General features: G+C 38.2%; 1 protein-coding gene across 1 annotated transcript in view; it reads right to left on the bottom strand.

Moving 5' to 3' along the window:
- The window catches only part of CNTN4 (contactin 4), a 1,034,898-nt gene that overhangs the window by 256,502 nt on the left and 765,389 nt on the right, over nucleotides 1–13,007 (bottom strand). The gene's annotated exons all lie outside the window — the stretch shown is intronic.

The following is a 13,007-nucleotide window of genomic DNA, read 5'->3' as shown; positions in this document are numbered from 1 at the left end:
GTGATATATCATACAATTATCTTTTCTTCATCTAGTGTAATAATTTTATAACTGATAGACTTATGATCATTATAGCTTTGACGGAAAGAAATATGATTCTTCACTTTGAATTTTACTTTATAGCCTTTATTCCTCCCCAATGAAAATTAAAATTAGCAGGTTGTAATTCATTGTACCAATCTTCTTAATAAACAGGCACCTTAGAAGGCAAATCAGACACATTCAAGTAACACCAGAATGAATATTCTCTGAAGAAAATGCTGAAAAGTTATGCATCAAGAGGCCATGATAAAGTCAGTAATCTACAGAAAAAGCCTTGGAAACGTATTACTAAATGGAGACGTAAGGGCCACAGATCATGATCAAACCCCAGAGACTACAAATCTGTGAGCCATAAAATTGGTCATGAAAAACCCTGCTTCAAAGTGAAAGAAATCTCTTCATCTCAAACTTTTTCATTCAATTTCTTTTCTTTTTATTAACCTTTCAGGAATATAAACCTAGGCAGTGAACTCACTACCATATTTGCTTACACTTAGTGGCAGTGGATACAATCTCTTAAGAAAGAGGGGGCAGTTTCTCACTTCCTACTTGTGAATGAAACTAGATCGACGTTCAAGTAATTATACCTTCTCTTAATTCTATCCAAAGAGTAGGTATTTTTTTCCTCCAAGAAGCTTGGGAGGAAACTGCACTGATATTTACTTTAAAAGGAGAGGCAGATGTTACCAGTACTTCCTGGTATCCATGCTCTGCAGAAAAAATTTTGCTTTCAAAGCTAATAGAAGACTCTTCACTATGTACTCAGTTTCAGGTTTTTGAACTAATAAAGTAGGCATTTCATTACAAAATGCCAGTCATGCTTAGATTCATTGCTCCTAAGAAACTGGACATGCTTTGCATCATAGCTATTTTAGGGAAATCAAAGGTATGGGAAGTAACAGGTTTGTTTAATCACTGGCTCAACAACGGCTGTTTCTCTCTCTTTTCCATCCTCTTTGAGTATGAAGTGTATCTTGGGATACTGGAAGCTGAATTCGCTGTATACCAGTTAAAAATTTTTAAGGGCAAAAAAAAAAAGAGTTCTGTATATAAATGAAATTCCCAGATGAGGAGCAGCTGTTATTTATGTTGAATTTACGTTGCTTCGGCAACTTCAACCATATATTTTTATCTCATTTAATTACAGTTTTGAAAATAAAACCATCATCAAATATACATGCAAGCTATGTGTGTATTCATCATCTATTTAGATTTTGCAATGGGTGCTGTTTCCCTGTTCTCATTTTCACAAAGAAGAATCAGAGATAAGGCTGCAGTGTGTTAAACCTGTCAATTCTTAGAAATGCCATTGCTCATGCCCCTTGCTCTTAAGTGCACTTTGTGGTAGTTAAGAACCAATATTCATTCATTCAATACCTACAATATGCCTACTATTGGCACCTATCATAATGCCAGCCACTGTTTTAGATACTGGGGATACATCACTGACAACACAAAACAAAGCAAAATCTCTCTTCTCAAAGAGCTTAATGTGGGTAAGAGATGACAAACTAAATACATAAATCACACACAGTGTCGTTGATGCGCACTACAGAAAAATAAGCTAGGGAAACTGGACAGGGGATGTTAATATGAAAATGTGAAAAGAAGAAGTAATATAAAGTAGAACCTTTCTGCTTTCCATCCTACTTCTAAGTGCGGGAGGATAAATCACTCCCCCCTTTGCCAACTCAGCTCTCGTCCCCCACCGAGGCTGCCAAGAAGGGCGCAGAGTAGTGCCAAGTGACACAGCAGTCCTGATTTAGTTTGGTACTTTCTTATTTATAACTGATGGGGAAGTCATCTTAGTTCATGTAACACCTGAGGAAACTAATAAATAAGCATTTTCACCTTATATCTAAAAGTTAAAATCAGCTCCCTAGCAAAACAAAACTTCTCAGCTGCTGAAGAAGTGGGAGAAACTGAGGAGACATGTGAAATACACACTGATTTGCTAAGAGAAGACAATTAACAAACTAGCATGGTGATCATCTGTGTCAGCAATGGATGGTTACTGTTTTCTGCCTCCGAAATCCTATGAAGTCAGAGGATTTCAGTTAGGAAGATCTTCCCATCCTTTGTGCAGCCTGACACCCCTCCTTTCTTCAATATTACTTGTGGTGCCATGTGTGGAAGATGTTGTGAGGAATACGAAGACCAACATGGTCCCTGACCTCAAGACGTTTACAATCCAGATATGATAGGCACATCCATGGCTCTACTGTAAGGTATAAAGAAAGTATGTAGAGCATTGCTGTAAAAGTGTGTAGAGTAAATGCTGTAGAGTATTAGAAAGTGCCATGAGAGTAGAAAAAACAGTCTACTTTTTGCTGGCGGTGATCACCCAATCAACATTGCATCTTCACAGACTGCGGACCCAGAACAATGAGGATAAAGGGACTTGAGTTTTCGGTTTAGTTCTGGGATAAAAACCTGGCCAATTTCCCCCCTTTGGCATCCACGACCTGGTTCCTCTCAATCTCCACCTCGGCCCTGCTCACTGTCCCACTGTTTCTTGTTGTTTTTTTTTGTTTTGTTTTGTTTTTTTGAGAGAGTCTCGCGCTGTCACCCAGGCTGGAGTGCAGTGGCGCGATCTCGGCTCACTGCAAGCTCCGCCTCTCCGCTTCACGCCATTCTCCTGCCTCAGCCTCCCGAGTAGCTGGGACTACAGGCGCCCGCCACCTCGCCCGGCTAGTTTTTTTTTTTGTATTTTTAGTAGAGACGAGGTTTCACCGTGTTGGCCAGAATGGTCTCGGTCTCCTGACCTCGTGATCTGCCCCCCTCGGCCTCCCAAAGTGCTGGGATTACAGGCGTGAGCCACCACACCCAGCCTACTGTCCCCATTGTTTTTAATGCAGGTCATTGTGCACAGACAGTGCCAAGGTACAGCCTCACCTCACCACAAGGCACAACTGGATTCTCATGAGAGCTCTGGCATCAAGTGAGTTCAAGAGAGTTACTCAAACCCAGACTTTATCAATATTGAGACTACTCATACTCTGGTTTTCAAAAATATGAGCCAAGCTAATATCCAGCTACATTCTCATTTTCCACATCAGAGCACTGGCCTGTCATCTTTCCATCTTCACAACATTGCTCCTGAGATCATTTTCTGTTCTGATTTCTTTGGGTTTGTCTTTGCCTTGCAACTTTAATAGTGCAGTTTTCGGCAACTGAATTGTAGCGCAACTCCAATTGCTCTTCTGTAACCAGAAACTTTACAGCTGCAAACCTCACGTGGCACTTGAATTTCCACAGGCTTCTTTAAAGATTGTAGACGAAGCCACAGTGATCAGGATGCTACACAGTGCAGCAACTGACGCTTTTTTTTCTTCTCTTTTTTGAGACTGAGTCTCGCTCTGTCGCCCAGGCTGGAGTGCAGTGGCTCCATCTCGGCTCACTGCAACCTCTGCCTCCGGGGTTCACGACTTTCTCCTGCCTCAGCCTCCCAAGTTGCTGGGACTACAGGCGCCTGCCACCGCGCCTGGATAATTTTTATATTTTTAGTAGAAATGGGGTTTCACCTTGTTAGCAGGATTTTTTTTTTTTTTGACAGAGTTTTGTTCTTGTTGCACAGGCTGGAGTACAATGGTGCAGTCTCGACTCACTGCAACCTCCGCCTCCCAGGTTCAAGCAATGCTCGTGCCTCAGCCTTCCAAGTAACTGGGATTACAAGCTCCTGCCACCAAGCCTGGCTAAATTTTTTGTATTTTCAGTAGAGATGGGGTTTCACCATGCTGGCCAGGCTGGTCTTGAACTCCTGACCTCAGGTGATCTGCCTGCCTCTGCCTCCCAAAGTGTTGGGATTACAGGTGTGAGCCACCATGCCCGGCCGATAAAGACATTTTTAAGTGTCCCTAAAATAGCCGGACATGGTGTTGTGTGCCTATAATTCCAGCTACTTGGGAGGCTGAGGCAGGAAGATTGCTTGAGTCCAGGAGTTTGCGACCAGCCTGGGTAACACAGAGAGACCTTGTCTCATGCTCAAAATATGTGGGTGTGGTTGGGTGAGCTAGTGAAGATATTACAGATCTCAGGTATCCTGGTCCTTAAGTGATAAGAGCAATGCTCACACCTTTCTTGCCTAGTTGGTTGTTAGCTAATTCAGCCACTTGTAGGTTGCAGTAAAAATAGTAGTATTTAGAACCAAGATTTACTGAGTGCTTCCTATGTGCTAGGCACATATCCTAAGTGTTTTTCACGTATTAACAATATATAAAATCGAATCCTCTGAACAATCCATAAAGTGGGTAATTTTATATTCCTTTTTATAGATAAGGAAACTGATGCCTTAACAGCAAAATAAATTGTTCAAGTACACATGGGTAGTAAATGATAATGCCAGAATGCTAACCCAGGCTGTCTTTCTCCAGATAAACTGATGGTTTTTCCTCATTCTAAATGTTTTATTGTGTGACATACTAGGCAAACAAAGAAAACAAATAATGTTTATGCAGAGTTATAAGAATACTAAAGTGCACACCTGTGATCCTAACACCCAGTGTAACAAATGAAGCACTGCCAGTAATGTTGAAACCTCTGTGTATTCCTCCCTGACTGTACCCCCACTGCTGATTATTTTGTTTATCATATGTTTCTTCCTTATGGTTTTATCACACATATATGTGTGTGCGTTTGTGTGTGTGTGTGTGTGTGTGTGTCTGTGTGTATGCAGACACATGCACAAATATATATATCCCTAAATAATGTATTGTTTGGCCTTGAAAGTAATTTGTACTTCATAAAAATGGAATTGTACTATGTATTCCTCTAAACTTGCTATTTTTACTCAACATTATTCCTTTGAGTCTTAGTCTCAATGGGTGTAGCTGTGGTTCATTCATTTTCATTGTGTGGTAATGGTTCTTTATAAGAATTTACTGCCAGGCTCAGTGGCTCTCACCTGTAATCCCAGCACTTTGGGAGGCCAAAGCAGGTGGATCACCTGAGGTCAGGAGTTCGAGACCAACCTGGCCAACACGGTGAAACCCTGTCTCTACTGAAAAATACAAAAAATTAGCCAGGTGTGGTGGCAGGCGCCAGTAATCCCAGCTTCTCCAGAGCCTGAGGCAGAAGAATCACTTGAACCCAGGAGGCGGAGGTTTCAGTGAGCCAAGATTGCACCTCTGTGTCAGAAAGAAAAAAAAAAAAAATTCCACAGCTAATATAGTTAATATATTATTTCCACTGTCCATCAATAGTTCTTTTCCCACTTACTTGCTATTATAAACTAAACTGGTATAAAAGGCCTGTGTCTTGCACATATTTTCAAGAATTTCTTTGGTTTAGAGTGTGTATATTTAAGAGTATAAAATACAAGTTTAGATTTATAAGTTCGCAAGGTATTTATACAATCTGTTTTCTAAAATAGTTGGGACAATTTCAATCTTGTCTCCCTAAATAAGAATTCCTGTTGTTCCTCAACAACACTTATTATTTTAGTTTATGTCAATCTGGTGTCTGAAATGATAATTCATGATTTCTAATTTGCATCCCTTTGATGATTAATAAAGCTGGTTTTTCATATATTTATGGGCCATTCACATTTCATCATTCTGAAAATGCCAGTTCATATCATTTACCCAGTTATATAAAAGATTTTTATTTTTCTTACTGACTCATTGGAGTTCTTTATTTACTTGGGAACCTTTATTTGTTACATTTTTACAAATGTCTTCTCCTACTATATCTCTGTCTTTTTCATTCTCTGGTATTCTTTGATAAATGACAGTCCTATGAATTCATCAGTCTTTTCTTTAAGGCTAACATTCATAATTTCTTACTTAAGAAACTCATCTTTATCTTGAAGTCATAAAGATATTCGCCTACATTTTTTTTTCCTAAAAGTATTAAAGTTTTGTGTTCTCATTTAAGTCAAGTCATTTACATCAGTTTGTGTTCTCAATTGGTTTCAGCCACAGCACCATACTGCTGGGTGTCTACAGTCAATTCGCATTGCTGGCAGTAGCTATGTTCTCAGCAAAGTTGCCCCAGGCACTGAATTAGTGACTACTAAACAATAGGGGAAATACAGGGTTAGGTTTCTGCGAGTCTCTGGTCACACCATTTTCATCAACCAATCAATACATAACCTTGCTTTACTTGTTTCTATTTGGAGACATGGTATTTAATATATAATGCTGACTCATTAACATTGAATTCGTGGTCTGAAAGAAGCTCATCTGACACGTATTTTTTCTGTGAGGCACAACTTTCTTGTGCTTATGAACACTAGACAGCACCTCAGTGCTATTCCCTTGGGCTATTTTAAACAGTGAAATCACCAACAAAAAAGCACAAAAATGCAAACAACGTGCCACTAAATAGACAGCAAAAAGCACACTTGTTTATACACCCAGAGCTAAAACAAGAAGGCAGAGTGTCACTTTGTTCAACCTCAGCTGGGAAAATAAGTGTTGGGTGACTTAAATATTTTGCTGCTCTTCATATGTCCACAAATGACCACAAAGGCTCCAAAAGTATTGATGTGCGGGTTACCAATAGATTTCAGGGATGGGCACTTGGTGGGCACTGGATAAATGTTACTGTTAAATATATTGTCTTAGCCCATGCTTCAGGTATAAAAATGATTATGAAAAAGATGATAATGATAGTAACAATAATAATTTAAAATGGTAATAATGGCAAGAACAAAATTAGAAGTAGTGGTAATAATAAGAGTAGCAGCAATCAGACCAATAATGATATGTTTCCTTATATTTTTAGAGTACTTATGTTTAGCAAATAGAGAAAACTACAACATTTTTACTAATAACTCATTTGATTATGAAAACATCTCGGTAAGCAGACATGGATGGCATTAAGTATAAACTTTAATTGTAGAAGATATTTGAAACTCAGAAAAGTTAAGAGGTTTGCTTGGAGTTAAACCTCTAATAAGTAAATTGTCTAGGACCAGAATAAAAAACACTTTCAGGGGAGACTACAACCTCCTTGAGGGCAAAAATAACATCTCATATTTCCTAGGCTCCCAAAACCTACCTCAGTGCCTGACAGAGTGGACATGCCATGAAATTTTATTCTTAATCATGACAATGATACAAGCAATGCTATATTGGATTGAAGAGCAGAAGCATGCTGTTTTAAAACAGGGACCCATGTTTTAATAATGCTTTATTTTTCTCCCCAGAACATCTTCATTATTTTACTAAGATTCATAATAGGGAAAAATTATCTTATGAAATTGACATACTGTGCCTACAGTGATATGCGAGGCTACAAAGATTCAACAACCTGGTTCAGCTGTGTTATTAATATTGCTCCTCTTGATTAGTGTTAATTGGAATATTTTAATTGATGCAATGTTTCACTGCTTTCGCAGCTTGAGTGAGTTGAAGTACAGAGAACAATTTTTCAATAATGAAAACTAACAAAAGTTACCCTGATCTTACTAAGTTCTATATGGAAATACTGTGACAAACAGACATCACAAATTCACTGAATAGAAAATGGGATAAAAACCAGATTCATTCATTCAATTCTCTTAACATATGTTCATAAAGCAGAGTCCAGATCCTGCTCTAAGGTCATGGAACACAACAATGAACAAAACAGACAAATACTCCTGCCCTTGTGGAAGTGCCCTTGTGGAGCTTACATCTGACCAGGTGAGGCAGGAAAATAATACCATGATAAAAAGTTAAACAGTGTGTTAGTGTGTTAGAAGGTCATGCAGTGGTAAGGGAAAAAACAGTAGAATCAGAGGGATTGAGAGCTGGGAGTAGGAAGGAAGGCTATAATTTTAAAAAATGGACTCAGGGTAAGTTTCAGCAAGTAGGTGACATTTGAGTAGAGACTTGAAGGTGGCAAGGGGTTTAGCCAGATGAATGTTTAGGGGAAAACATTCAGGTTGAAGAAAGGGCTCTTAAAGACAGGATTCTGAACATATTTGAGGAACATCGCAGAGTCAGTTTGGCTGGAACAGAATGAATAGGGGAGATACAAGTTAAGACATGGAGTCAGGGAGGTATTGGGACAGAGAGGGGTCCTCTATAAGATCTTTAGTTCCTAGTCTGAGTCAATATGGAAGCCACTGCAGGTTTCTGAACAGAGGAGTGACATGGTTTGACTTACAGTTTTCTAGTTATTCAACTTGATTCTCTTCAACCAGAATGATTGCTTATTACATGTCTGGCAGAGAACTAAGAAATGAAAGATGCAAAAATGAATTAAGATAAAGCTCCTGCCTCTGAAGAACTCCTCATCTTGTAGGAAGATGTGGACAATTACCAGATTCAAAACAGATAATAAGAACTTCAGTGGTATGTAAACAAAATGCTGTGAGATTACAAATAAGAAAGCAAATTATTTTCTTGCAGGATAAAAATAATAAGAAATTACATAACATGCAGTCTAGACCTGAGAAAAATTAAGATTTTAAGAGAAGAAAGAAGAAATAAATAGAATGTTAGGATAAAGAAGAACATGCACAAAGACAAAAAGGCATTAAAAATATGCAGTGTGGTATCCAAAGCAATCTACAGATTCAATGCAATTCCTATTAAAATACCAATGTCATTGCTCATAGAATTTTTCTAAATCTTAAAATTAATGTGGAACCAATAAAGCAACCTGTGGTACCTGAATAGCCAAAGCAATCTTATGCAAAAAAAAAAAAAAAAAAGCAGGAGGCATCATATTACCCAACTTTAAATTCTACTACAAGGCTATCAGTAGCCAAAACAGCATGGTACTGGTATAAAAATAGACACATAGATCAAGAGACTAGAATAGATAACCCAGAAATAAAGCCACATACCTACAGCCAACTGAGGTTTGACAAAACTGACAAAAATATACCCTGGGGAAAGGATAACCTATTAAGTAAATGGTGCTGGGAAAACTGGATTGTCATATGCAAGAGAATGAAATTGGACCCCTATCTCTCACCATATACAAAAATAAACTCAAGCTATATTAAAGGCTTAATATTACCTATTATGTACCCATAAAAATTAAAACTTAAAATTTTTTCTAAAAATTACACGTGAAAAAGTTATGACCTTAAACTATAGAAGTTTGAGGCCAGCCTGGCAAACATGGCGAAACCCTGTCTCTCCTGAAAAATACAAAAATTAGCCTGGCATGGTGGCAGGTGCCTGTAGTCCCAGCTGCTTGGGAGGCTGAGGGAGAAGAATCGCTTGAACCCGGGAGGCAGAGGTTGCAGTGAGCCGAGATTGTGCCAGCCTGGGTGACAGAGCGAGACTCCATCTCAAAGAAAAAAAAAAAGACCTGAAACTATAAAAACACTAGAAGAAAACCTAGGAAAACTCTTGTGGACATTGGCCTATGCAAACAATTCATGACTAAGATCTCAAAAGCAAATGCAACAAAAACCAAAATAGACACATGAAACTTAATTTAAAAGTTTCTGCACCGCCAAAGAAATAATCAGCAGAATGAATAGACAATCTGAAGAATAGAAGGAAATCCTGCAAACTATGCATCCAACAAGGAACTAATATCCAGAATCTTCAAGGAGCTTAACCCAACAACAACAACAAAAACCTATATAACCCTAATAAAAGGCAAAGGACACAAACAGACATTTTTCAAAAGAAGGCATACAAATGGCCAATAAGTATATGAAAAGATGTTCAACATCACTAATCATCAGAGAAAAGGAAGTTAAAATTATAGTGAGATATCATCTCACAACCAGTCAGAATGACTACTATTAAAAAGTCAAAAAATAGTACGTTGGTGAGGATGCAGAGAAAGGGAACATCTATATACCATTGGTAGGAGTGTAAATTAGTACAATTCTATGGAAAACAGTATAGAGATTTCTCAAAGAACTGAAAATAGAACTACCATTTGATCAAGCAATCCCACTACTGGGTATATAATCAAAGGAAAAGAAATCATTATATCAAAAAGATACCAGCTGGGTGCGGTGGCTAACACCTGTAATCCCAGCACTTTGGGAGGTTGAAGTGGGTGCAGTACTTGAGCTCAGGAGTTTGAGACCAGTCTGGGCAACATGGCAAGGCCCCATCTCTACTAAAAATACAAAAAAACAGCCGAGTGTTTTGGTGCATGCCTGTGGTCCCAGCTACTTGGGAGGTTGAGGTGGGAAGATCACTTGAGTGCAGCAGGCAGAGGTTTCAGTGAGCTGAGATCACACAACTCTACTCCACCCTGGGTGACAGAGTGACACCCTGTCTCAAAAAAAAAAAAAAAAAAAAAAAAGAAAAAGATACTTGCATTCACATATTTATAGTAGCCCTATTCATAATAGCAAAGATAAGGAATCAACCTAAAAGTCTATCAACAGATGATTGGATAAAGAAAATGGGAGACAGATACACAGACAGATAGATAGACAGAGATAGATATATGTGTGTGTATATAGTGTGTATGTATATATACACACTATATAAACATACACACACACACAATGGAATACTACTCAGCCATAAAAAAAGAATAAAATCTTGTCTTTTGTAGCAACATCGATGGAACTGGAGGCCATTATCTTAAGAGAAATAACCCACAAGCAGAAAGTCAAATACCACATGCTGTCAAGTGAGAGCTAAAATGTGTGTACATATCAACATAGAGTGTGAAATAATAGACACTGGAGACTTGGAAGAGTGGGAGGGTGGGAGGGTTTGAGGGATAAAAAAAAAAAAAACTTAATGGGTACAATGCACATTATTTAGATGATGGTTATACTACAATCCCAGACTTCATCACTACAGGATATATCCATGAAACAAAATGGCACTTTTACCTTCTAAATTTATGCCAAGAAAAAATACTCAGTGTGGTCATCAAACAGTAGTAAGGTGTCTGCACAAAAATAAAAGACATGAAGCAAGAAATGTGAGTAAGGGTCATAGTGTAACAGACACTGTTAACACTCTAGATTTTTACTTTTTCTTCCACAGAATAATCTTACTAAACAGGAATGCCTTAAAAACATTTTATGATTAAGTTGTGAAAGATTAAAAACTATATTGACTTCTTGGAGATTCAGTTCATTCTGGAGAAAAAAACTGCAGTAAAGGGACTTGTTTAACTTTAATCTAACATTTCATTTGGGCACTGAACTCCTTGGAGCTCTTTTTTTTTTTGAGGCGGAGTTTCACTCTTGTTGCCCAGGCTGGAGTGCAATGGTGTGATCTCAGCTCACTGCAACCTCTGCCTCCCAGGTTTAAGAGATTCACCTGCCTCAGCCTCCCGAATAGCTGGGATTACAGGCGCCCACTACCACACCTGGCTAATTTTTGCATTTTTAGTAGAGACGGGGTTTCACCATGTTGACCAGGTTGGTCTCAAACTCCTGACCTAGATAATCTACCTGGCTTAGCCTCCCAAAATGTTGGGATTACAGGTGTAAGCCACCACTCCCAGTGTAGCTTTTTAAATTAACATTCTGGGCTGGGAGTGGTGGTTCACGCCTGTAATCCCAGTGTTTTGGGAGGCTGAGGCAGGAGGATAGCTTGAGGTCTGGAATTCAAGACCAGCCTGGACAACATAGTGACACTCTGACTTTACAAAAAATTAAAAAATTAGTTGGGCATGGTGGTGCACACCTATGGTTCTAACTACCTAGGAGGCTGAGGCAGGAGGATCACTTGAGCCCAAGAGTTGTAGGCTGCAGTGAGCTTTGATCACGTCCCTGCCCTCTAGCCTGGGTGACAGAGCAAGATCCTATCTCTATGGAAACAACAACAATAACAAAACATTGGGCAGAAGCAGAATTCACCAGTTTGGGAATACTCTCATAAGCAACAAAGGCTATTGTAGGAACTTGAGTATGAAGTAGGGGTGGGGTATTGAGCAACATCATAGTATCTGGGTTTTGGAAAGTTAACTCTTAAGGAATGCTATAAAGTCAGGATGACTACTTTGAGAATACAGCAGTAGAATAGGATGAAGCTAAAAATAAATGCAAACTTTGTTGTCACCTTTCCCTTAATCTCTCTTCAAGAAAATTTTAAAGAATACCCGATCTTATGTAAGGACTTAAGCAATTAACATTTCTTCTGATAAGTCTCAAAGAAAAATGCTAAAACACAATGTGAACTGGTAATGTGTATTCATCTTTATTCAGAACAGTGGTACTAGCCTAAATTAGATTTCATTGAATTAATGTAGCAGTGAGAAAACTTGGGAGTATATTTAGCTTGTGTATTAAGTACGGGTTTTATTTTTAGATTCTAGCTTTTCATTTTTTTTCTCAGAGAAATAAGGGCACATTAAAAACCATACTATAGAATTAAAAGGAATATTGAAAAGTGAATTTAATCAAGCGATATTTTTAGATTAGGGTATGCCAAAAGATTCTGCTTGCTTGCCTTGAAAAAACTTCAAATACATGTCATGCCATACTGATGAGTGCTTCAACTTTTCACACTTTGGTTTCCAAAAAACCTTCAAATATAATCCTTTAAGAAACATCTCCCAATAATTCAATTTTAGTAAGAACTGAAATGATGAAAGAAGGTAAAAGCTACCAACTTCAGTTGGTATAAGTTACAGCGTAGCTTGTTTAAGTCCCTATTTTTGTTCCAAAACCAAGTATTTAACCTAATTAAGATGCAGTTGGATTTAATTTAAAAGAAAACAACAAAGACAACCTTAACCTTTACATCTTATGGGTCAAGAAAGTCCCAATCAACAATTCTCTAGTGAGAATAAAAAATCCTGTTATTTTCTTCAGATATTTCTGTGATTAATAAACTAAGTCTAAGAAAGAGTTATTTATACTTTCTGCAATCATGAACACATAAACATTAGGTGTAGAAGATTACTCACAATCATATGTTATATATTTTTCTTTTTGCATTGATCACATGTACCTATATTGGATACAAGACAAATTTGAATCAAAAGATACCCACTTGTGGCCTGGTGCGGTGGCTCATGCCTACAATACCAGCACTTTGGGAGGCCGAAGCAGGCGGATCACGAGGTCAGGAGATCGAGGCGGATCA

Source organism: Mandrillus leucophaeus, unplaced genomic scaffold (genome assembly GCF_000951045.1).
Source record: "Mandrillus leucophaeus isolate KB7577 unplaced genomic scaffold, Mleu.le_1.0 Scaffold525, whole genome shotgun sequence".
Lineage (NCBI taxonomy): Eukaryota > Metazoa > Chordata > Mammalia > Primates > Cercopithecidae > Mandrillus > Mandrillus leucophaeus.
Note: the sequence above shows the minus strand (reverse complement) of the source record. Positions and strands in the feature narration are given on the sequence as shown.